The sequence below is a fragment of the Ahaetulla prasina genome, chromosome 8, assembly GCF_028640845.1.
Source record: "Ahaetulla prasina isolate Xishuangbanna chromosome 8, ASM2864084v1, whole genome shotgun sequence".
Lineage (NCBI taxonomy): Eukaryota > Metazoa > Chordata > Lepidosauria > Squamata > Colubridae > Ahaetulla > Ahaetulla prasina.
In genome coordinates this window covers 56,564,397-56,588,951 of record NC_080546.1, presented here as the reverse complement: position 1 = coordinate 56,588,951, position 24,555 = coordinate 56,564,397, and the positions used below count along the sequence as shown (strand labels likewise).

The window sequence follows — 24,555 nt, the reverse complement described above, 5'->3', positions numbered from 1 at the left end:
TTTAGTATGTATCTCTAGAAACACAGGGATTGCCAGTTATCACACCAAATCATCGTTTAAAAATGATAATTACTCCAAACTCCTAGCTTCATCTGGTTTTCATTTTAATCCATTGTAGCATATGAAAATATGACTAGACAAAAGTTCACATTTTTAATAGGAAGACAAAAATTAACCCTGCAGCTTATATTAAATCACATGCCAATTAAATTAATAAGCCAGATAGTTTGCTTCACACATTTCTTTCTTCAGAAATGTGTAAATCACCAACTGTCTCAGGCTAAGTTCCCGATCCCGGGGATTCTTTGAAAAACAGTTTTATGTTCATAAATTACTGACTTGTGGAGGAGTTTATAAATCATTTATAGGATATCTGTTTATAGAAATATATGAAAAAATAAAACCTCAATGAATTCTGCTAATCTATGATTATGATATTTTGATTATACATAAATGTGGTGATATAGAAAATAAGTTAAATGTATTTTCATGAATTAAATATAAAATTAAAATCTCAATCAGTTAAAATGACAAATGTCCACAATTGTTCAGATAAAAATACTTTGTATGTGGGTTTAAGATATAGATAATTATAATAGTTGGTCAGAGAAGGATGTTATTAGGAAAAATAAGCATATTCCAAAATATACCTATGTGTACAGTATTTTTTAGTAATGACAAATATTTCATTCATGTCATATCTAATGCATATTTTTCTGTTCTGTGTCTTAGAGTGAATAACGAAGTGTTATTGACATATTTATTGCTGTTACATTGACTGGTGTCTTTAACAAACAAACAAAACCAAATATTCTATGTTTTTTCCTTACATTTATAATGGTTTGGAATTTATACTTCTAGTATTTTGGAATCCTGTTTTTAGTTGCTTGGACTCAGCTGCCTGAATGGCCCCTTTCAAAAAATGACTGTATTTTCAATTTCATATAATGATTAAATAAAAAACATTTCAACACATTGTCTCTCTTCAGTTAAAATCATTAAAATAAGAACTTAAGACAGGACAAGTATTGCACACATCAGCTATTATTGATTTCAGTGAGGCTTAAGCAACTTGGATCATAGCCTTTGTATCCTACAGTGATTTAGTTTTCTGCTGGGTTTTATTGTAATTCATAGAATTCCGATATTTTGGGGGGCTGCCAAGTTTTCTAAAGAGCAGCTGACATAAAATATATTGAGCAATTGCACTGATTAACAAGGCAGTTGTGTTTCTTGATAATTCCTTTCCAATTTAAATGTGTTTATTAACCAGATCTATTTTGCTCATAACTGCCTCACAAATATATGCACTGAACAGTTTCAGCAGATACCCAACTGTATGATCTGAAATTAAAAAGAACAGTTTTATCATTGTTTAGGAATACAAGGCCACTGATGTAAAATTCCTAGCTGCCCTGAAGGACTACCACAGAATCATAATGTTGGAAAGACCAGTTAAGCTAATTCTCCATTCAGTGAACAAATCTAGGATTAAAGCAACTCAGACAGATGGCTCTGTAGCCTTCACTTGAATGCATCAAATGAAAGGATCCCATTAACTCTCTGAATAACACCTGTCCATTTGTCAGCTGCTCTTTAAGGTCTCTTATAATACATACTCAAGTAACACTAATTATAAAAGACTAGTATTAATGGATTTTTTTCAAACTCTGGATCACATATACAATCCCATAGAAATTTTGAGAATATAGGGTTCCCCCATATGCAGCCTCATCCAACTAATACGGTTTTGTTGGGTACACCTACATAGAAGTTTAAGCTTAATACAAATAAAAAGGCCCTACTTGAACTATGGTTGTGTACTGCTATTAATAATATTAAATTTTTCACTTGAAAAATTAATATAAGAGATGCTGAGCTTGTCGATCGAAAGGTTGGCAGTTCAGTGGTTTGAATCTCTAGTGCCACGCAACAGGATGAGCTGCCATTACGTGTCCCAGCTTCTGCCAACCTAGCAGTTTGAAAGCATGTAAAAAATGCAAGTAGAAAAAATAGAGACCACCTTTGATGGGAAGGTAATAGTGTTCCATGCGCCTTTGGCGTTTAGTCATCCAGCCACATGACCACAGAGACATCTTCGGACAGCTTTGGCTTTGAAACGGAGATGAGCATCACCCCTTAGAGTCGGGAACAACTACCACATATGTGCAAGGGAGACCTTTACCTTTAGAATAGAATATAATTTTTTATTGGCAAAGTGTGATTGGACACACAAGGAATTTGTCTTGGTGCATATGCTCTCAGTGTACATAAAAGAAAAGATACGTTCATCAAGATACAACATTTACAACACAAATGATGGTCAATATATCAATATAAATCATAAGGATTGCCAGCAACAAAGTTACAGTCATACAGTCATAAGTGGAAAGAGATTGGTGATGGGAACGATGAGAAGATTAATAGTAGTGCAGATTTAGTAAATAGTTTGACAGTGTTGAGGGAATTATTTGTTTAGCAGAGTGATGGCCTTCGGGAAAAAACTGTTCTTGTGTCTAGTTGTTCTGGTGTGCGGTGCTCTATAGCGTCGTTTTCAGGGTAGGAGTTAAAACAGTTTATGTTCTGGATGTGAGGGATCTGTAAATATTTTCACGGCCCTCTTCTTGATTTGTGCAGTATACAGGTCCTCAATGGAAGGCAGGTTGGTAGCAATTATTTTTTCTGCATCTCTAATTATCCTCTGAAGTCTGTGTTTTTCTTGTTGGGTTGCAGAACCGAACCAGACAGTTATAGAGGTGCAAATGACAGACTCAATAATTCCTTTACCTTTATAACACTATGGATAAAATTCTAATAAGTGAGTTTGAAAAGTTTTAGCCTTGCAATTCAGATATGGATCAAGATGTGATTATGGTTTCAGAGGTTTTTAGCTACTGAAGACAGCATAAATATCAGAATACTGTAAATATTAATAGTAGGTTGTAAAGCTTATTTTAATTAGGACCTAAGTAATAATGAACACTTATAAAGCAACCAATATATATTTTCCACTCAAGACATTTCATAAGGAAGCTTCCCCTTTATAAAACAAGGATCAGACAGAATCAGTTCAAATGTGCATCTATAAATTCATACATAAAAAATTAATTGCACCAAATCTTTTATCTCTCGGTCATGTTATTCCTTCAGTTCTATAGATCATCTCCAAAAGTAATGCCATTTCCCCTTTAAAATTATATCTATCTGCCATGTCTTGAGCAGAATACTCATTTGTAAACAAAATGGTGATTCATTATTGAAGCTGAAGGGCATCGTTTTACCTAGATGTAAATTTATCATTTTTAATGCCTCACAGCTTGATGCCTGAAAATCTCATCAAGTACTCGGAAAGCTTCCTTGACACAGATTAATGATCCAAACAATTAACTTAATAAAGGAAATGAACCAGCAAGTACAGGTTGGAATCAAGTATAAGGAAACCGTGGGCCAAAAGTGATCCTTAATGCAAATAAAATTTTAAAAGAGTTATATGCAGGATCTGTCATTTCATTTGCTTTGTAGAAAATGATGACTTAAAGACTACTATGCCCATGTTAAGATTATATTTTCCTTAATATATTCATATTTTGGAGGTAACTCCATTCTCTAAACTCTTGTTCCTAAAATTGTAGAAATGTTGCACAAGCCCACCAAGCATTTAAAATGGAAACATAATTTCAGGTATTATTTAGCGCAGTCAGAAGTAAATTCACTCTGATACTAAACCATATAAATCCAGAGCTGATTATGGGGTACCACAAAGTTCCAGTGTGGAAGGGCCCCAAGAGGCTGAGAGAGACTCACTGGCCCAAAGTCCTCCAGCTGGCTTTCATGGCTAAGGCAGGACTTGAACTCACAGTGTCCTGGTTTCTAGCCTGGTATCTTAACCACTATATATCATAGTATCTTCTACCTTCAAGAGACAGAAAATTACTTTAAATTGGTAAAAATGAAGCCCACAGTCTGTCTGTCAGACCTGGAAGCCATTTTTCTACATTTGTGCCTTCAGGCTTCAGGCCTGCCACAAATCCTACTGTGCGAAATTGGGAGGGGGGATTGCACAGAAGGAAGAAGATACGTAGTCAAAATAAAATTCTTTATAGAAATTCAAGGCTAAGGTACCCTGCAGCTGTGTTGAGAAGAATGGGAAGGTATCTTCTGTTCTGGACAGCACCTGATGGAATGTGTGGTCGACATGTGGGAGAAGGGCAAAATCTTGAACTTTCTTTTGGGTGTGGAAAACCTGGAAGCTCTCAGATGCGGGTTTTCCCAGATGTACCAATATGACATCTCTAATAAAGTTAGCTTTGAGGAATTTCAAGCCTCAGAGTTTGATTTCATTGGGGGTGTTACTTGGATCCCTGACACTATCTTCTGTTGGAGAAACTTGATCATGGAATTTTAATAATGGGAATGAGATACACTTTTTCAATGTAGCAAAAATTGTTTGTTATGGTGTGGGTGGCAGCTGAAGCAAACCTAAAAAGGTTACAACTTCTTTATAGACTTAATGTAACTAAAATATGCATTGGATTAAGTAGAGCAAAACTAATGGTTGAATATAAAAACGCAAGTTGATTGGATATGCCTGCTAATTATGATAAGATAGTAATTAAAGTGGAACTACAAAAAATATTGACAAAGATAGTGTTTCTTTTAATAAAAAATACTATTTTATATTGTTTTCTGTATTAACTCCCAGTGGCTTTTCTTCCCAGGGTTCTGATCTCCTGTTATCCCTATTTATCCCTAATATCCCCATCCACTTGTTTAAAAGTGTTATCCAGGAGCTGACAACTTTTTTTGGGGGGGGGGGCTGAATTTGGAAAGGTGTAATTTATTTTATTAATTACATTAATTAATTAATGCCATTTCCCCTTCACTTCCAAATGATTAGGAAGAAGATGCAGTCTCTACTATTTTCAATATCTTGTAAAACTGCACATTGAAGCAGCTGGAATCATTCATCCTTCTTAGACACCACCCCCACAGGTGCCTAGTATTATGATGTGCAGGAATACCATGCAAACTATGAAAAAGTCAAGATCATCTTCCTGCCACATTCCAAGCAAAATCAACTTTCAAGATAACCAAAGCTAGATTTGAAGCTGGACTGAAATAGATATTAAAATATCTGCATCATTTAAAAATTCCTGGAGCTAAGATGCTGTCAGTTATTATTATTACTTCCTAATAATAAAGTCTGGAAATTGATTAACAGTATGCTGATGATCAGTAAAGATGCGTTCATCATTGTTCTTATGCATTCTGCCACTCGTTTTGTGTTTACATTTAGAAGCCAGAAAGGGCAACTCTATATATACACAGTATAAGAGCCAAATACCACTCACTCATCACGAAATCTCCAGAATGCTAAAGCCTACAAGCTTGAAATTTGGCACATATGTTCCTCTTGGCTTCTAGGTGCTCGCTAAGAAAGGATTTTTAAAAATGACCATCAGATCATTAGTATTTCATATACAGTATTACATTCACACACTCTGATGCTAAGGAGTTAGACGTTCTACTCCCTCTCCCCACCTGAAAGGAACTGTGTCGCAACTGCCAGTTGCCTCACATTCCGTTACCTGTTCCACTCCTTCACTCAGGGGCTCCTTACAATACTAAATGACACTACCTTGCCAAAATATCTATGCCTTCCACCTATGGAACTGCTTCTGAACTCAAGGTGGTAGGAGAAATATTCCCTTATGAGTTTCAATCACCGACCACCACTGAGCCAATGGATTGTGAATTGAATTTCTCCTGCATAGTGTCCCAGTCCCAAATCATTTCTTACACTGACCTCCTCTGTTCAGAAAAATCTGCTCCTTCTACTGTAACAACAGTTAAAGAGAAAAGAGGGAAAAAATGCAGGAAAAGATTTACAGATGTGATTAGGAAAACACAAGTATTTATTTATTTATTTATTTATTTATTTATTTATTTATTTATTTATTTATTTATTTATTTATTTATCTAACTAATTAATTAATTAATTAATTAATTAATTAGATTTTTATACCGCCCTTCTCCCGAAGGACTCAGGGCGGTGTACAGCCAATATTAAAAAAGCCCACAATGTACACATTTAAAAACAAAACTAAAACAAGCATATTACAAATGGCCGAGAATTTAAACAATTTAAAATTTTAAAATTATAAATAGCCCCAATTAAAATTAATAAAACATTTAAAACTCTCAAGCCAGTCCCGCTTGAATAAATAGGTGCGTTTTCAGCTCACGGCGAAAAGTCCGAAGATCAGGTAAGGGAAGAAGTAAGGGAAGCTGCAAAAAAGTATCATCAAAGTCATCCTGAAGTCAACAGAAAGACTGTAAAAAAGTATGCATTTAATAACCTCTATGTTAATCAGGCAGCTACAGCTAAATATAATGAAAAGATCAATGCCTTGGACTAATAAGTATTTGACTGGTTTTAAATATGAACCTCAGATTGATTACTCCAGGGAAAAGGTTGTTGATCTCGGACCTCAGTTACCGTGCTTGGTGCTGTGCCCTGAAGTGGTGGGATGAGACTCCCGGGATGTGCTACAGTGACGGTAAAGTCCAGCTCCCTCCCCTTGAGACCTACCCTGAACCTTTACACGGCCTTCTCATCCATCAGCATCCAATGGCAGAGCACTTTTTCTGCTGTCCGGAAGTATAATGGATGCTTCCAAATGACGTCTTTTGGAGCCAGAGAGGTGAAGGACGGAAATTTTATGCCAACATTCAAAGTGCAGGGGCAGGACTACCACAGGATAGGGAGTATCATGGCGGGGCCTCAGCAGCAGCCTTCATTTCTCCAGATATACTTTGTCAATGATGATGACAATGAGAGGGACATCCATAGTGTAATCTGCCCTGTCGTTAATCCAGAACTGATTAGCCAACTGCAGAAGTTTCTGCGTGAACACAAGAAGTATCTTCTAGAACTTAAGGCTGCTGTTGATTCTGTTCCTAAGGGCCACAAGGCCTTCCAAGTGGTGATTAACAGCTATAGGAAGCCTTCTGCAGAGCACCAAGGTCGTTTCAATGCACCCATGACTACAGAAGTAGTATGATTATGCCCGTTCGTAACTATGCATTCATTTTCAAGCTTTAAGTGTCGTTTTATGAAGCCTGATCATATAGTTTCGTAGCGAAGCACAGATATCCAGCTACTTTTCTTCTTTTCTTCTGCGCATGCGCGTTATGGCGGCGTTTTGAAACTCGCGGAGACCGCGGCTGGAAAATCCTTGGGCCGCGATGCCGTTCTGCCGCTTGCCTAGCTGCCTGCACTCTGGCCCCGGTTTTGTGATCTTCCCGGCCACCGAGAGCGAGGTCTTCAGGCTTCATTGAACTCTCGGCTGCCGAGTACGGAGCCGGAGGATGTTTCCGAGCAGCGAACGGCGGCGGCCATGTTGGGGGGGTTATGAGGAGACGCCCGGCATGATTCAGCTGTTTTTCCAGTCGTTTGACCGTGGATACTAACGGATACCTACAAAGGATACCAACGAAGGCTGAGGAGCGTCCCGAACACCGACGGAGGGCATCGAAGGTGGTATGCTGGATACCGGGTGTTTTTGGGTCGCTGTTAATTTTGGTTGCTGGGGCGGAACTTGGATGGACATGAACATCGCCCCCCCTCCCTCCCTTCATGGACTGGAACATCGTTTTCTCCCCACTGCTGACTTTTGCCATGGCCTGCCAAAATACCGCAATTGCCATCAGCAGCTTACCTCTCTTTGAGTTGCTCTTTCCATCAGCGATGGAGAGGTGGCTTGGCCTAGACAATTTTAACAGCGGCATAGCGGCACGCTGGGGCCATATTGGGCCCAGAGGTTTAATTTGCCAGCTTAGTGGTGGAGGCATGGACGGCATGAGGGCACCGGCGGTGTCGTTTCAATTATCGGACTACACGGGTTGTTGTCCCGTGAATGGTGCGTTCGAGGGCGTTCGAATGGGAATTCGAGGGAGACCTTTTTTATCCTGTGGTCCCACGGACTCCTACGGACTAGGACCCACATGGTTGACCATCTAATGTTGGGTCTTGGCGATCTTTGGACACGATGGTAACATCTCCGACGGCTAAGGATGGACATTTTTACCGCGATTGTACGGACTATTTCTCCATGAGATATTCATTTGCCGAACTACTACGACTGTGAGGTTCCCCTGCCTCGCAGGAATGGCCCTCCAAGCTATCGAGGGCTTACCTTAACGAAGGGTCTTGGGACCCAGAGAGGTGGCATGTGGCCAAGAAGAATTTGTGGGGCTTTTTAAATAGATTTTTAAATAAGGGTTTTTTAAGGGGGGGGAGGGATTTGACGGGTGGGGGTGAGAACCCGTCGGGGAGGGATCCAGCCCCTGCGCTAGTTCGCGACACTATTCTATCTTGTCCGAAGGCAGGGGGGGAGGACGTTGTTCCAGGATTAGAGGGTTGTTCAATCTGTACGGTAAGTGGGAGAGGCAGATATGGCGGGGGGGCCGTATCGAGTTTTGGGAGCACGTGTTCGATGTCTGAAAGCGATCACGTGCTCCGGCCCCTCAGTCCCTACCCGTTCCTCGGGTGGCCATGATCCTCAGAGCTTGGATCTTCGGCTGATGTTATGTAATGCCCGGTCCGTGGTTAACAAGGCTCCCCTGATTTGCGATCTTATTCAGGGGGAGTCTGCGGACCTTATGGGCATTACGGAGACCTGGTTGGGCCCAGATGGGGGGGTCCCCCTTGTTGAGATGTGCCCTCCAGGTTTCCGAGCATTTCATCAGCCGAGGCCCCAAGGTAGGGGTGGGGGGTGGCGGTTGTTATTAAGGAAGATCTAGAGCCGAGGGAGACCACTGTTCCTCAGATTGCCGGCTGTGAATCCCTCTATGTGCGGTGGGGCCATAGGAATCAGTTGGGCTTGGTGATCGCGTACCTGGCTCCTTGCTGCGTGACCACAGCCCTGCCTGAGCTGTTGGAGGTACTTGCCGCTGTGGCGGTTGAGACCCCCAGACTTATAGTCATGGGGGATTTCAACCTGCCATCAGTTGGCTTGTTATCGACGGCAGCTCGGGAGTTCCAGGCTTCCATGACGGCCTTGGACCTGATTCGAGTAAATGATGGCCCTACGCACATGGGGGGAGGCACGCTGGATCTGATTTATATCTCTGGACAGTGGTTAAATGATCTGGTGTTAGATGATTTAGTAACAGAACCAATGTCATGGTCGGATCATTTTCTCCTTCGCCTAGACTTCCGAACCGCCATTCACCATTGCAGGGAGACGGAACCTATACGTTGGTTCCGTCCCAGGCGCCTGATGGACCCTGAGAGGTTCCTGACGGAGCTTGGGCCATTCCCTGAGGATCTGGCCCACGGCACGACTGAGGAACTGGTCGTGGCCTGGGAACAGGCCGCGGCCGGGGCCTTGGACCGTGTCGCGCCTTTGCGGCCTCTGACCCGGCGCAGGTCTCGTCCGGCCCCTTGGTTCTCCGAGGGGCTGAGGGAGATGAAACGTCGGAGAAGATGCCTAGAGAGCACCTGGAGGTCCAGTCGCTCCGAAGCTGATTGGACACTAGTTAGGTCCTATTCTAGGACCTACCTAGTGGCAATGAGGGAAGCGAGGCGTTCTTACGCCTCCACCCTCATTGCGTCGGCAGATAACCGCCCGGCCTCCCTGTTTCGGGTGACCCGCTCTCTCCTACATCAGGAGGTGCGGGAAGACCCTTGCAGGGACGAGCCAAGGAGTTTAGTGGTTATCTATACAATAAAATCGCTCAGCTGAGGGACGGTCTGGACCGAATTTGGGATGATCCAAGCGAGGGAGAGGAGGCACGTCTTGTTGAGTCCATTTGGGATGAGTTTGACCCTGTGGCTCCCGAGGACGTGGACAGGTTGTTGGGGAGACTTCACGCCACGACATGTTTACTGGACCCGTGCCCTTCCTGGCTGGTACTGGCCACCCAGGAGGTGACACGAGGCTGGCTCCAGAGGATTATCAACGCTTCTTTGTTGGAAGGGGTTTTCCCTGCCGCCTTGAAAGAGGCGGTGGTGAGACCCCTCCTTAAGAAGCCCTCCCTGGACCAAGCTATTTTGGGTAATTATCGTCCAGTCTCCAACCTTCGCTTTGTTGCGAAGGTTGTAGAGAGTGCTGTGGCACGACAGCTACCCCAATACCTGGATGAAGATGTCTATCTAGACCCGTTCCAGTCCGGCTTCCGACCCGGAGACAGCACGGAGACAGCTTTGGTCGCATTGGTGGATGATCTCTGGAGGGACAGGGACAGGGGTTATTCCTCTGCCCTGGTCCTATTAGACCTCTCAGTGGCGTTCGATACCATCGACCATGGTATCTTGCTGCGCCGGTTGGGGGGATTGGGAGTGGGAGGCACCGTATATCGGTGGTTCTCCTCCTATCTCTCCGACAGTCGCAGACGGTGTTGACAGGGGGGCAGAGGTCGACCGCGAGGGGCCTCACTTGTGGGGTCCCACAGGGGTCGATTCTCTCGCCCCTGCTGTTCAACATCTACATGAAGCCGTTGGGTGAGATCATCAGTGGTTTCGGGGTGAGAAACCAGCAGTACGCTGATGACACTCAGCTGTACTTTTCCACCCCGGGCTACCCCAATGAAGTTGTTGAAGTGCTGTCCCGGTGTTTGGAAGCCGTACGGGTCTGGATGGGGAGAAACAGGCTCAAGCTTAATCCCTCCAAGACGGAGTGGCTGTGGATGCCGGCATCCCGATTCAGTCAGCTGCAGCCGCGGCTGGCTGTTGGAGGCGAGTTCCTGGCCCCAAAGGATAGGGTGCGCAACTTAGGTGTTCTCCTGGATGATCGGCTGTCGTTTGAAGATAATTTGACAGCCGTCTCCAGGAGGGCCTTCCACCAGGTTCGCCTGGTTCGGCAGTTGCGCCCCTTCCTTGATCGGGATGCCTTATGCACAGTCACTCATGCGCTCGTTACCTCTCGCTTGGATTATTGTAATGCTCTCTACATGGGGCTCCCCTTAAAGTGCACTCGGAGGCTTCAGTTAGTCCAGAATGCAGCTGCGCGGGTGATAGAGGGAGCTACGCGTAGCTCCCACGTAACACCACTCCTGCGCAGACTGCACTGGCTACCTGTGGCCTTCCGAGTGCACTTTAAGTGTTGGTTACGACCTTTAAAGCGCTCCATGGCTTAGGACCTGGGTACTTATGGGACCGCCTGCTGTTACCACATGCCTCCCACCGACCCGTACACTCTCACAGAGAGGGACTTCTCAGGGTCCATCCGCCAAGCAATGTCGGCTGGCGGCCCCCAGGGGAAGGGCCTTCTCTGTGGGGGCTCCCACACTCTGGAACGAGCTTCCCCCGGTTTACGCCAAATACCTGACCTTCGGACATTCCGTCGCGAACTGAAGACACACCTTTTTATCCGCGCGGGGCTGGCTTAAATTGAATTTTAATGTTAAATTTTAATAATTTTAAATGGGGTTTTTAGTTCATGGCAAATTTTAATTTTCAGGCTAATTTAAATAAGTTTTTAAATTGCATTTTAAACTGTATATTATATTGTTGGTTTTATCTTGCCTGTACACCGCCCTGAGTCCTTCGGGAGAAGGGCGGTATAAAAATCAAATAAATAAATAAAATAAATACTATAAAAGATATAGCAGGTCTCACCATACCAAGGAGGCTATCCACTTTGTGACTATGAAAAATAGGTAAAATAGATACCAAAGTTACATCTACTGAAACTATCAATTTTGGAATCCAGATTTGAATGTATATTAAGCAATGTAAGCATTTCTTTCATTCAGAAATTATTGTCCTCCAATAGACATTTAAGATAACAAGACACCCTGGAATTGGTAGAAATCCATTAAGCATACAGTATATTATCATTCAACAATTAATCATTTGAACTGTCCATCATCATAAAGGATACTGAACATATTATAGCATAATTAGTATACAACTGGGCTGGTACAATTTTTGGAAATTGAAAATCAAAGTGAAATAATGTAGAATGTCACATACTTTCATCTAGAAAGGAAATATGGAGTGATAAATACTTGGCACCTAACTGATAGCACTCAGGAGATTCTTCAACAGATGTTTCTGCAAGCAAATATATACTTTGTCTAGTCTAATTATACTGATCTTGAGAATTTCTGATTAAATTTGATACTATGACTGTTACATTAAAAAGAACGCAACAGTTCTGAATGTTTCTTTATAGTTGAAATTTGCCCATATTGTAGATTTTTTAGTAAAACTACATTCCAGAATTCTTGTATTCAGACACTAAACTGTAATTAAGTGGATAATAATATCTCTTTAATTGCTTCAAAGATACTATCACATTTTTCTGTCACTGAGAAAGCCAATTTTGTTGAACTGGCCACAAGCCATTGTAAATAATTTTCTATGTACCCAGTTGCAATGATTTATGACAAATCACTTTCACACTTATTTTATTAGACAAGAAGTAGAATGGTATTTATTAGTTTTGGATACTTTAATATGAGATACTCTTGCTAGACGAGTACCTCTATGTGAAGATTGATAGCATTAATCGATATGTTCTAACATAGACTTTCTAATTTTGCACTTTTAGCAAAGATGCAAATCCAGTGGAGAATATTGGATGAGAGCTTATTATATATAAGGTGTTTTTTCACTGATATTGTCCATATTGGAAAGTTCCATTCAATATTAATAAAGGACCAACAAATCTCAACTTCTGTATGCCATAAAGATTTCCTGCAGTACCTAAGCTAACAATTTCTCGGTTGAGTAATAGTATGGATTGAATTACAAATAACAGCACTGAGGCTATATTTTTGTTTTGGAACCAAGAATGATGGATAAATTGGATGGGAAGTGAAAGTGTATGTTGCTCATTCCTACTTGGACTCTCTCAAATTCTTCTGTATTAAAAATATAAAACTAGGGAAAATATTATGAATGGCTTAACACTTTTTAAAATTGCACAAATACTTCACATATTTAGGATATGAACTTAGAAATATTTCTCCTATAATACATGAATTAGGGAAATGCCCATGGTTAACTGTAGACAACATAGTTACATTTGGTCAATGACTTCATTTCATTTGGCTTAATTATTATATGCAGTAGTATGTCATGAAAAGCTCATTATTAATCTATGTATCTTATTTTTTTAAATTAGGAAATTATCAAACTTTCCTTGCTTTATAATAGAGCTGTTTTCCCAAAACTTGCATAAAGTGAATTTGCATAAAGCAAGACACTGAATTGGTAGAAAAAGGGGATTATGAAGAATACACTGACAAATGTGCTTGTAAATTCCAAAAACTTATGTTCTTCAAATGTATTTCTGTCATGTTGTAGATTCTATGAGTGAAATTATTGTCTCCATCTTTTTTCATATCCAATATGCATGGTTATCATGGCAGATAGGCAGTTAGAATGCATCACAACACTATGATTTTTTGCTCAGCTTTCAATATAAGCTCATCCGAGGGTGAGGTTCTTTCACCAAGGTCATGATTAGAGAGATCCTTTTCTTTTTAAGTATGGTGTTTACACAAAATGTTGATGCCCATTTTGATATCATGGCTATTACAGGTTCAGATATGGAAGAGGATATACAATTGGCACAAGCACAGTAAATAAGGATAGTGAGGGCAGAAAAGCGATTTTGTACAAGAAAAATATTCAACATATTCAACATATTCATTTTTTATGGAAGAAGTTTTGACATGTTTCTGCACACCCATACAGAATTATTGGATGAAATAATAAATTGCCATATTGAATTTGCATAAAGCAAATTTGTATAAAGTGTAGCGAATTTATGTCATCTAAAGTCAGTCCACCTTTTCTTTACTTAAAAGACATAGCTTCTCTTTGAAGGGTTTTTCCTCTAGCATAACTGCAAATTTGGAAAATGTGTGGTGTTCCAAAAAGGCATGAGGAAGACCAAATTTTGATAGGATGCTGCTAGCTATCTGAGGCCTGACAGGATCAGATGTGAGTTGGAGTTTAACATTTGAAATATCACATATCACAAATATTACTCTTCCCTTTACAGATATGTATATGACAATTTTCCATTTTTAAATGATTGCTAGTCTCCAAAGTGCTGGAACAGACAGAAAGATCTCTGTAAACAGGGAAAACCTTCTAGTGAGGTTGGGTTTCTTTGTGGACTCAACATTGGAGGAAGAAATGTATAATTGAAGTTCTGAAAGATAAGAATGATATATCATAAATAAATAAAGCAAGCAGACAAGCAATTTTTAAATGTTTCATAAAATACTAAAGTACTCTCCTGTTGTGCATCCATCAGGCTAATCTGTTTTTTAGATCAGATATTTCTTTATTAATATCTTACTTAGTGACATTAATACTGGAAAGTGTTCCAAGTATGTTCCAGATCAGTAAGTTTCTAGCTTGAGCATAGTGAAGCCAATGATACAATCAACAGATAAAATAGTCAATAAGCAAGAAATCTCACAGAAAAAGAGCAAGCAGCCTAAGATTTAAAGAGGAATCAGAGAAGAAAATTCTTAATTCATTACCCATTTCCCCTTGTGGTCAGTAGACTATGAAGAAGTGACACTATTAAAACTTACTTTTAATTGGATGAAAAGTACTGTTTAGTTAGTATTATAGCTGGCAGCTACAATTAGGAACAGCTACCGTATATACTCGAGTATAAGCCGAGTTTTTCAGCACATTTTTTGTGCTGAAAAACGTCCCCTCGGCTTATACTCGGGTCTATACGGCTTATACTCAAGGTTGTTTTTTTTTAAGCCCCTCGGCTTATACTCGAGTATATACGGCTTATACTCGAGTTTTTTTTTTTCACATTTTACGGACTGAAGCCCTGCGGTGCAGTGAGAGGGCGGGCGGGGAGCCGCCAGCCTTCTCAGCTGAGGGAGGAGGGTTTCAACCGGTAGGTGCCTCATTTCCCACCCTCGGCTTATACTCGAGTCCCCAGTTTACCCCAGTTTTTGGGGTAAAATTGGGGACCTCGGCTTATACTCGGATCGGCTTATATTCGAGTATATACGGTATTTGAAAATCATACTGATCATTCTTTACTATTATGAAATCCATCAGTATTAATGTAAGTAATTAAGAACTGGAAATCTAAGATTGTGTTATTAAACATGACTCAGTTTAGAAAGCTACAATTAGTTTTAATGCCTGATTCAAGTTAACAGATATGAACTTATCCTAAAATAAAGAATCATGATCTTAAATTTCAGAAAAGCATTTTCTGGTGGACTATCCAGAGCAGTTTGAAAGCACAATCAATTATTTAGAGCAGATGGGGCCATTCTTTTGCTAGATGTGTTCAAAGCAGAGGCTGGACAGACATTACCCAAGGATAATTTAATCTATACCCAAGGATAATTTAATCTGATATTCTTCATGGAGTAAGTAATTTGATTCACTGCATAATAACCTGTTCCAGTTCTATGATTCCATGATTATATTGAATATGTAGAACTTTAGTACCGGTACATTGTATGACAGGAACGCATATAATCATATGGGTTCAGTTTTCTGCAAGTATCTGTATACTTTGGATAGACATTTATATAATATTTATAATTTGATAAATATTTGGCATTTAAATAAAAAGTAAGAAATTAGTGTTTGAGGAAGGTAAAACTAACAGAACTGCAGCACCATTACCATTATCTAGTTTGTGAGCTTCTCCCAAAGTCTTAAATTACACAAATTACACCCATTCTGTATCTAATTCATTTGGTGTCATTCTGATTTAACAATCAATACTTGCTGGCATCATTAACTCAATTTATATTATGCCATTTCTCTTGGCATGATCACTGACATTTCATTTTTTTTACAGTTTCCCCCCTTTTTATGGATATCTTGATTACTAAATATCATAGTATTTTCACTTTCCCAGTTTCCATAGTTTTTTCCATAGGCCATGCTATAATATTAATCTCCTCTTGAGGGTGCTGCTGCATTATTTTGCACTTGTGTTTTTTTAAAAAATAAAATAAATGCCACTGTTTGCTTCCAAGTTTACCACACATGCATGCTTGAATGTTAGTTTACTCTGGAGAATGTAGATATTTGTTATCTGAACAAAAGACATTTCACTTTACTGTATAACAGCAATATACCACAGTTTGGTGCCATGATTTCTCCCTTGCAAAGAATTTAGTTTAAAAATATGAATATTATATAATGAATGTTAAACACAAACATACATACAGATAGACAAAATCTTCACTGTCACATTATCAGTCATTGTGAACCTGAGACTTCCATATTTCATAGAATCGTAAATGCGAAGCAGTCAGAAAACTTTCAATTGTATCTTAAAGAAGGCATGAGTCTGAATTTCACAGCTGCCAAAAATTTACACCTCTAGTTGAGGCAAAGGAGTGAAAAAATAAAAATCCCCACTCTGCATTTGTTTCTCACAAGATTCCCAATAGAGTTCATATTTAATGCTTTTTGACATTCTGCTTTTTTGAAATTAAATAATTAAGGCCATAATTGAACGACCTAGGAATAATAACTTGGTTGAACTGAGTGAATAAGGCATTTTCCCTTTAAGTAAAGGGCATTTATAATTATAGTTAGATATAACTAGCTGAATAGCAAGCTAGCTAGTTAGCTAGCTATAGACAGATGCCAAAAAGGATTTAATGATAAAACAAAAATTGTGCATGCCATTACTGTTTCAATAAACATTTTTTGCAGTGGCGGGGGAAGATATAGCAATTCATCAAATCTCACATTCTCTGATGTTTAGCACTTTGCTTGCTTCTATGCACAAGAAGAATGTTTTCGTCCATAGGTCTCCAATTATTTCACAAGAGGAACTATATCTGTTTCTGTTGTGAAATAAAAGGGAGGAAATCAAAGATTTTGGAGCTCCAAATGTACACAAAATATAATGCAGGTAGTCCTCATCTTACAATCACAACTGAGCCCAAAATCTGTTGCCAAGTGAGAAATTTGTTAAGTAAATTTTGCCCTATTTTACAACTTTTCTCACCACATTTATTAGGTGAATCACTGCAGTTCTTACGATAGTAACACAGTTGTTAAGTGAATCTAGTTTCCCCATTGACTTTGTCAGAAGGTTGTAAAAGGGGATCACATGACTGCAACCATCATAAATGTGAGTCAGCTGTCAAGCATCCAAATTTAAATCACGTGATCCTGGAGATGCTGCAATGGTCATAAGTGTGAAAAATGATTATAAGTCATCTTTTTCAGTGCCTTTGTAACTGAACATTAAAGAACTACATGACTACCTGTATAGGGTTAGTGCACTAGATCATATAATTTTCTGAATGGCAAATATATTTGAATTGCTGGATATCAGTAATATTTGGACACACATGATGTTTAAGAGAACAATATTTAATACTACAAAAACATATTTTGTATTCATCCTGTTCCTCTGGAATTTGGGCCTTACTTCTCTAAGAATATACCAACTTAACAGATCTTACGGGACCTAATCTCGCTTTTAGACTATTAATGAATCTGTTAAGCAAGACTATCATTAATAATGACACCTCTTGATCTTTCTGTCAGGAAACAAAGACTCATTGTTTGAAAATTATTTGGTACAGTTGATACACAGCAAGCCAGCCAACTTACTTGCTTAGCTGTAGGTGCCATATCGTACCAATTATTTAAAAAATTCCCCATATTTTTATTTCTTGAGGGCTACAATTCAGACTACTTGGATTGATAACAATGAATTATAGGTCTTTCTCTCCTGTTTTAGGAGAGAGAGGAGTTTTTTCTCCTATTTATTTAAATGGTTAAATTTAGCTTTTTTGTTAGACATCAAATAAACAAGCACCCCTTCAATGTCTAAAAAAGAACATAAACTAAGTTTTGGATCATAAAACTTTTCTGTGAACCAAAAATAGAAGCATTTTCAAAAAGATAGACAAGTTAGACCACGAGTCTCCAACCTTGGCAACTTTAAGATTGTGGACTTCAAGCTTTGCTGGCTGAGGAATTCTGGGAGTTGAAGTCCACAAGTCTTAAAGTTGCCAAGGTTGGAGACCCCTGAACTAGACAGATGTTTATATGAAATTTAATAAAACAAAACTGCTTATTGTTAATCCATATTTAGAACATTTTTGTCAACCTTACAAAGTAGGCCAGACAAGAAGTGCACCCAGAAGAACTAGCTCTACCTTAAAAGAATCTTGCAAGTCTGAAAGATTCCCCCTTTATAGTCCAAGAAACTAACAAGGGTACCATATGAGACTTTGCACCTTCCATTCCTTCTGCAGCTGCCTCTTATTTGACTGTTGTCCAATCTGCAGATCTTCCTCCTGCCTTCCAAGGTCATTCACATATCATAATGTTTTTTCAGATTTAACAGTCACACATGTAACCTTGGGCCCTGCTACAATTATTTAAAAATATATATAGATGGGAGATGCCACACTGAGCAAAAGTTGGGTTTTATTATCTCAATGGATCTTTCCAATTCTATGATTCAGTGATTCTGTCCTATTCCATACCTTTGCTATAACATTAATGATCCTCTAGTAGTAAAGAACAATACTAAATGCATTTGTTATCCTTCAACTGCCAGAATTCTTAAGTGGCTATTGCTGAGAAATCTAGGAGTTAAAACATATACAACTGCAGGTGCCATGTGGATGAAAACTAAGAGTTTTAGTCACTGTCCTGAGCAGTGAGATGGAATGTCAGGCATTACTGGAGGTAAAAGAACAACTGAATACTTTAATTCTAACCATTTTGAATTATCTTATATTAGGCAACAAGAGTAATAGTCATGTGGCTTCTCTCTGTCCTTGACAGTCCTTGCAATTTCCCAACATACTTTGTTTAGCAATACTTCTCACTTCATATAAAAACTGAAGGTTGCTGAACAAAATGGATGGAAGTAGTCTTAAAATTTTAATTTGCTCCATTAAAAAGGAAGAGGTGATGATTTTAAAATACAGGTAGTCCTCGATTTACAACAATATATTTAGTGACCATTCAAAGTTACAACAGCACTGAAAAAAGTGACTTATGACCGTTTTTCACATTTATGATCATTGCAGCATCTCTACAATCATGTTATCAAAATTCAGATGATTGGCAACTGATTTATGTTTATGACAGTTGCAGTGTCCCAGGGTCATGTGACCAATGTTTGCCACCTGACAAGCAAAGTCAATGGGGAAGCCAGATTCACTTAACAACCATGTTACTAATGTAACATCTGCAGTGGTTCACTTAACAACTGTGGCAAGAAAGTCGTAAAGTGGGGCTAAACTCAATAAATGTTTCACTTATGTTGTGAAACATTTTGGCTCAATTGTGGTTGAAACTCTAGTACTAACTGTATACTGTACCAAGGAATCTCATACAATGATAAACAATACAATACAAAAATGAGAAGAAAGAAAGAAAGAAAGAAAGAAAGAAAGAAAGAAAGAAAGAAAGAAAGAAAGAAAGAGGGAGAGAGGGAGGGGAGAGAGGAAGGGAGGAAGGAAGGGAAAGAAAGAGATCTTAATTAATTCTGTGCATTTGACACCATTGTCTTTTATGGCAGCACATGGACAAAAGGCTTGAATTACAGTTTCAGATAAGCTTCAGCTGGACTAATCAGAATGCATGACTTGAATACAATCCAGGCTACTCATTATTTTTATTGTTAGAGGGTTACATATCTTAATGGAGGGATTCTTGAAAACTTACTCCTTACTATTAAATATTGATATTCAACACATGCTTTCTGACAGGCAATCTATTACAGATATTGGCATGTTTCTGGCAGTGAATGTATGATCCCTATGTACAGAGCTGAGTATTAGCTTCTTTTCCTATTACTATGGTGCATCTGTTGGCAATATGGCTATTAGATAATACTAAGGTCATTCATGCAGCTTTACATTTTAGATTGCTAATAAAAATGAAGATAAATTAAAATTACCTATAGAAATGTGCTTCAACAGTTTCTTTTACAACGACTACATATAGTGTCAGAAATAATAAAAAATTTCCAGATCTCTGACATTTTTCTTATGAAAAGCTGAGCCTAGTTTTAAAAATATTTTAAGTGCAATGAGAATTAAGACATGATTACATTTGAATTTCCCATCATAATAGAAATGGATTAAAGTAATAGGACAACCACATTTGACCAAATATGGATACACTGCTTTGCATAATCAGATATCCCTGAAATAAGTTAGATGGGATTAAAATCAGATCTTTTCCACAAACAAAGTATAGGAATAAGGAAAGATTAAAATTCACATCTTCATTACTATTCACACTTGCAAGTTTTAAGACCTACAGAGGATTTTTCTTCAAAGTACTAACAATGGCTAACGGTTTAGAAATTCATTATCAATTACATCACTTCAATTCCTATTTACTTCCAAGATCTTTCAAGACCCTGTGTCAAGTCCAGTCTTTGCATCTAAAATTAAAATTATGGCATGTCCTTTATTTGAAAATTTGATCTACTTATAATGAACCACTATCACATGGGCAGAGGCTTTAATACTCAATTTCTCAAAGCTCTGAAAAATAATTAATTTTTTAGTGTTTAATTTAGCCACAATTCTTTCTCACTGGCACACTTGCTAAAAGAATGGATAAGTTCATTTCCTTACCCTGCCAGTAAAAGTAGAAAAATGGATTGATCTTTCATTTATGTCATTTTAAGTACTTTTAACTTCTGTGAAAAATAGATACTATGTTTGTAACCAGGTTGGCATATGTAGTTTAAGATATAGACTTTCAGGTACACTTACCCGGAATAAATCCTAGTGATCCCAATGGGATTTACTTCCAGGTAAGAATGTTGAGGACTGAGCTATCACCATAAAATATCCTAAAATAAGAAGAAAAAATTTTCTTGTGTACACCTATTTCATGTTTTCCATGATGATCACATATTTCATTTTAGCTTGCAAGTATTATTGGCTTTCATGCTCCTCTAGATTAGAAAATATGTATAAGGAGCAAACTAAACAGCTTATACAGTTATACATACTCCACAGACACTGGTTCTAAAACAGGTGTGTGTAAAAAATAAAATATTTACAGATATTGATATAGACATTCTGCCAGATTAGCAAAATGGAAAAACATTGCCTCTCCAATTTTCAACCACAGTTAAAAGTTCACAAGAGAAAAGTAAGGACTCAAGAAAGCTTATTTATAGCATCTGATGCCAAAATGTGCACATTCCATAATTATGTTCTTTCAAAGAGACATTCCTCTGTTATAGAGTAACAGACCACATATTAGAAGATATGTGGTCTGTTACCAGAAGTGAACAGTGAAGATGTATTCACACTGCAACAATGTTGGGGAGGTTGCTGATATGTCATTGGCTACATGGTCATAATGTATTGAGTACTACAGACATCATGACGGATTGTCAGCTATGCTGGTAGACTACTGAGGCAGCAGGGTTGTAGGGTATTCTCCTGCCCATTGCAGTCCAGCTTGTAAAGATAGAGGGTATCTTCATCTTTTGAGCCCATTACACAACTAGGCAACACTTTTAAAAATTACTAATGTCTCAAAAATATGATTCATAAACTTGTTTCATAAATAACCTTATAATTCTAATAGATATGTTACATGTATGATATCAGATATATCTTTGAAAGACAGAACAGACTTACAGTGTGTAAAATCAGTCAAAATGTTTTATAAACACAAACCACTAAAACTAATTTGAGATCTGGGGGAAGTTTTTTTAAAAAATAATTTCCTTATCTCTCATTTTCTCAGCTATTCTTCTTAATTGTACTACTGGCCTCTGACAGCTTAATGCCTTATGCATTCCTCATTTTCTGGGCAGATCACTAATTTGTGATGATAATTAGGGACCCCTGCTATTCCATCTGAGACTTAGATCTTGAGGCTAATTAAAATGAAGTGTTGCACATATGCAAGCAGCTGATAAAGTGTTGCAACCAGGCACCTGGAATCTAGGCATTTGGATGGCATCAGAAAACAAAAAGAGAGAGAAAATATATTGCTGAGCAACAATGTAAAGAGAACAGGCAGTAAGCCCGTCATGAATGGAAGGTTTCTATCACTACTTACAGACTGGGAATTCTTAACTACCCTCAATGATTGCTTTTCTGGTAATGGTTTGCTCTGATTTTCATAAGACTATATATATATATATCCTACTACAGGTAGTCCTCACTTAGCAGCCACAATTGGAATCAGGAGTCATTAAGTGACGTGGTTGCTAAGTGAAACCACAACAGTGCTTCTGATCATATTTCAGCTTTTCTTTGCTTTACAAACCTCTGAATATTGATTGCAAAGTTATTTTTTCATCAACGTTGTAGCTGCATATGGTTGGTGTATAAGATAATCCTTAAACACATCTATAGCTCCTGAGGACATGGACAGGATACTGGGGAGACTGAATGCGACCACATGTTTATTGGACCCGTGTCTCTCCTGGTTGGTGCTGGCCACCCGGGAAGTGACACGAGGCTGGCTCCAGGGAATTGTCAATGCTTCTTTGATGGAGGGTGTCTTCCCTACCGCCCTGAAAGAGGCGGTGGTGAGGCCCCTCCTCAAGAAGCCCTCCCTGGATCCAGTAATTTTAGCAAATTACCGTCCTGTCTCCTGTCTTTGTTGAGAGTGTGGTGGCACGACAGTTCCCTTGGTACCTGGATGAAACTGTCTATCTTGACCCGTTCCAGTCCGGCTTCCGGCCTGGGCACAGCATAGAGATGGCCTTGGTCGCATTGGTAGATGATCTCTGGAGGGCCCGGGACAGAGGTTGTTCCTCTGTCCTGGTCCTTCTAGATCTTTCAGTGGCTTTTGATACCATCGACCATGGTATCTTGCTGCGGCAGCTCGGGGGGCTTGGAGTGGGGGGCACCGTTTTTCGGTGGTTCTCCTCCTACCTCTTGGACCGTTCGCAGATGGTGTTGGCAGGGGGGCAGAGATCGGCCCCGAGGCGCCTCCTGTGTGGGGTGCCACAGGGGTCGGTTCTTTCGCCCCTTCTGTTCAACATCTATATGAAGCCGCTGGCCGAGATCATCCGTGGTTTTGGGGTGGGGTGTCATCTGTACGCTGATGATACTCAGCTATACATCTCCACGCCTAACCACCCCAACGAGGCCGTTGAAGTGATGTCCCCGTGTCTGGAGGCCGTACGGGTCTGGATGGGGAGAAACAGGCTCCAACTAAACCCTTCCAAGACCGAGTGGCTGTGGGTGCCGGCATCACGGTACAGCCAGCTGACTCCATCGCTGACTGTTGGGGGCGAGTCGTTGGCCCCCACGGAGAGGGTTCGCAATCTGGGTGCCCTCCTGGATGCACGGCTGTCGTTTGAAGATCATTTGACAGCTGTCGCCAGGGGAGCTTTTTATCAGGTTTGCCTGATACACCAGTTGTGTCCCTTTCTAGACCGGGCTTCCCTCTGCACAGTCACTCATGCCCTTGTTACGTCCCGCCTAGACTACTGCAACGATCTCTACATGGGACTCCCCTTGAAAAGCACCCGGAGGCTCCAACTGGTCCAGAATGCGGCTGCGCGGGTGATAGAGGGAGCACCTCGTAGCTCCCATGTGACACCTCTCCTGCGCGGTCTGCACTGGCTTCCGGTGATCTTTCGGGTGCAATTCAAGGTACTGGTCACCACCTTTAAATCGCTCCATGGCAGAGGACCGGTGTATCTATGGGACCACCTACCACCGGTAGCCTCCCATCGACCTTTGCGCTCCCACAGGGAGGGCCTCCTCAGGGTGCCGTTGGTTAAGCAGTGCCGGCTGGCGACCCCCAAGGGGAGGGCCTTCTCTGTGGGGGCTCCTGCCCTCTGGAACGAGCTGCCTCCGGGGCTTCGTCAACTCCCCGACCTCCAGACCTTCCGCCGCGACTCTTTTATTCTATCGTGCAGGGCTAGTTTTAACATGATTTTAAATTTTTAAATGGGGTTTTATTTCTTTTTAAATCTTATGCCACATATTGAATTAGTTTTTAAATGGTTTTTTGTTATATGTGTTTTATTGGCTGTAAACCACCCTGAGTCCTTTGGGAGAAGGGCGGTATAAAAATCTAATAAATCTAATCTAATCTAATCTATAGACAGTGGATAGGGAATTTTTTAATTTCCCTGAGCAATTATTTGAAATTAGCATGTTTACTGTAATTTCAATTACAGACACATTTTTATAATCAATGTCTTTTAAAAAGTTGTAATATAGTAGAATATCTCTGGAGCGTACCATGTGTCTTTCCATATTCAGTTTAATTGACTTACATCAGAATCACAGTTCTAGGTTTAAATAGAGAAAGCCAGTCAAAGGCTAGAAAAGGTCATATTTGGGATGTCACAAAAGAGTGGTTAACTGAATTTGTATGTAATTGTTGTAGATACCTTTGGGATTCACAACCTCATGTGTACCAAGAGAAGGCTGATTTTGAATGGCATACACTTCTGGGTGAGGACTGGGGGTACAATTTTTTGTTGTGAAATTATCTCTGTTGCATCAAATATGAAATAGGGTATGCTTCGTTGACCTTTTAGTGATCAAAAGATCATGCAGTGGACAGATTCACAATTACAGCTATATATAAATACCATGGGG

At 39.7% G+C, this 24,555-nt stretch overlaps 1 long non-coding RNA gene across 3 annotated transcripts in view; it reads right to left on the bottom strand.

Annotated features, from left to right (window-relative positions):
• LOC131202975 (uncharacterized) overlaps window positions 1-24,555 on the bottom strand; it is a 34,336-nt gene that overhangs the window by 7,082 nt on the left and 2,699 nt on the right. Inside the window, exons 2-3 of one of the 3 annotated variants that reach the window (XR_009156266.1) lie at window positions 20,737-20,816; window positions 12,680-14,174 (exon numbers count right to left, since the gene is read on the bottom strand). The exons of the other annotated variants lie outside the window; for them this stretch is intronic. This is a non-coding gene — a long non-coding RNA (uncharacterized LOC131202975). Of the gene's footprint in view, window positions 1-12,679; window positions 14,175-20,736; window positions 20,817-24,555 lie in introns of those variants that run through there. 3 annotated transcript variants of the gene reach the window in all.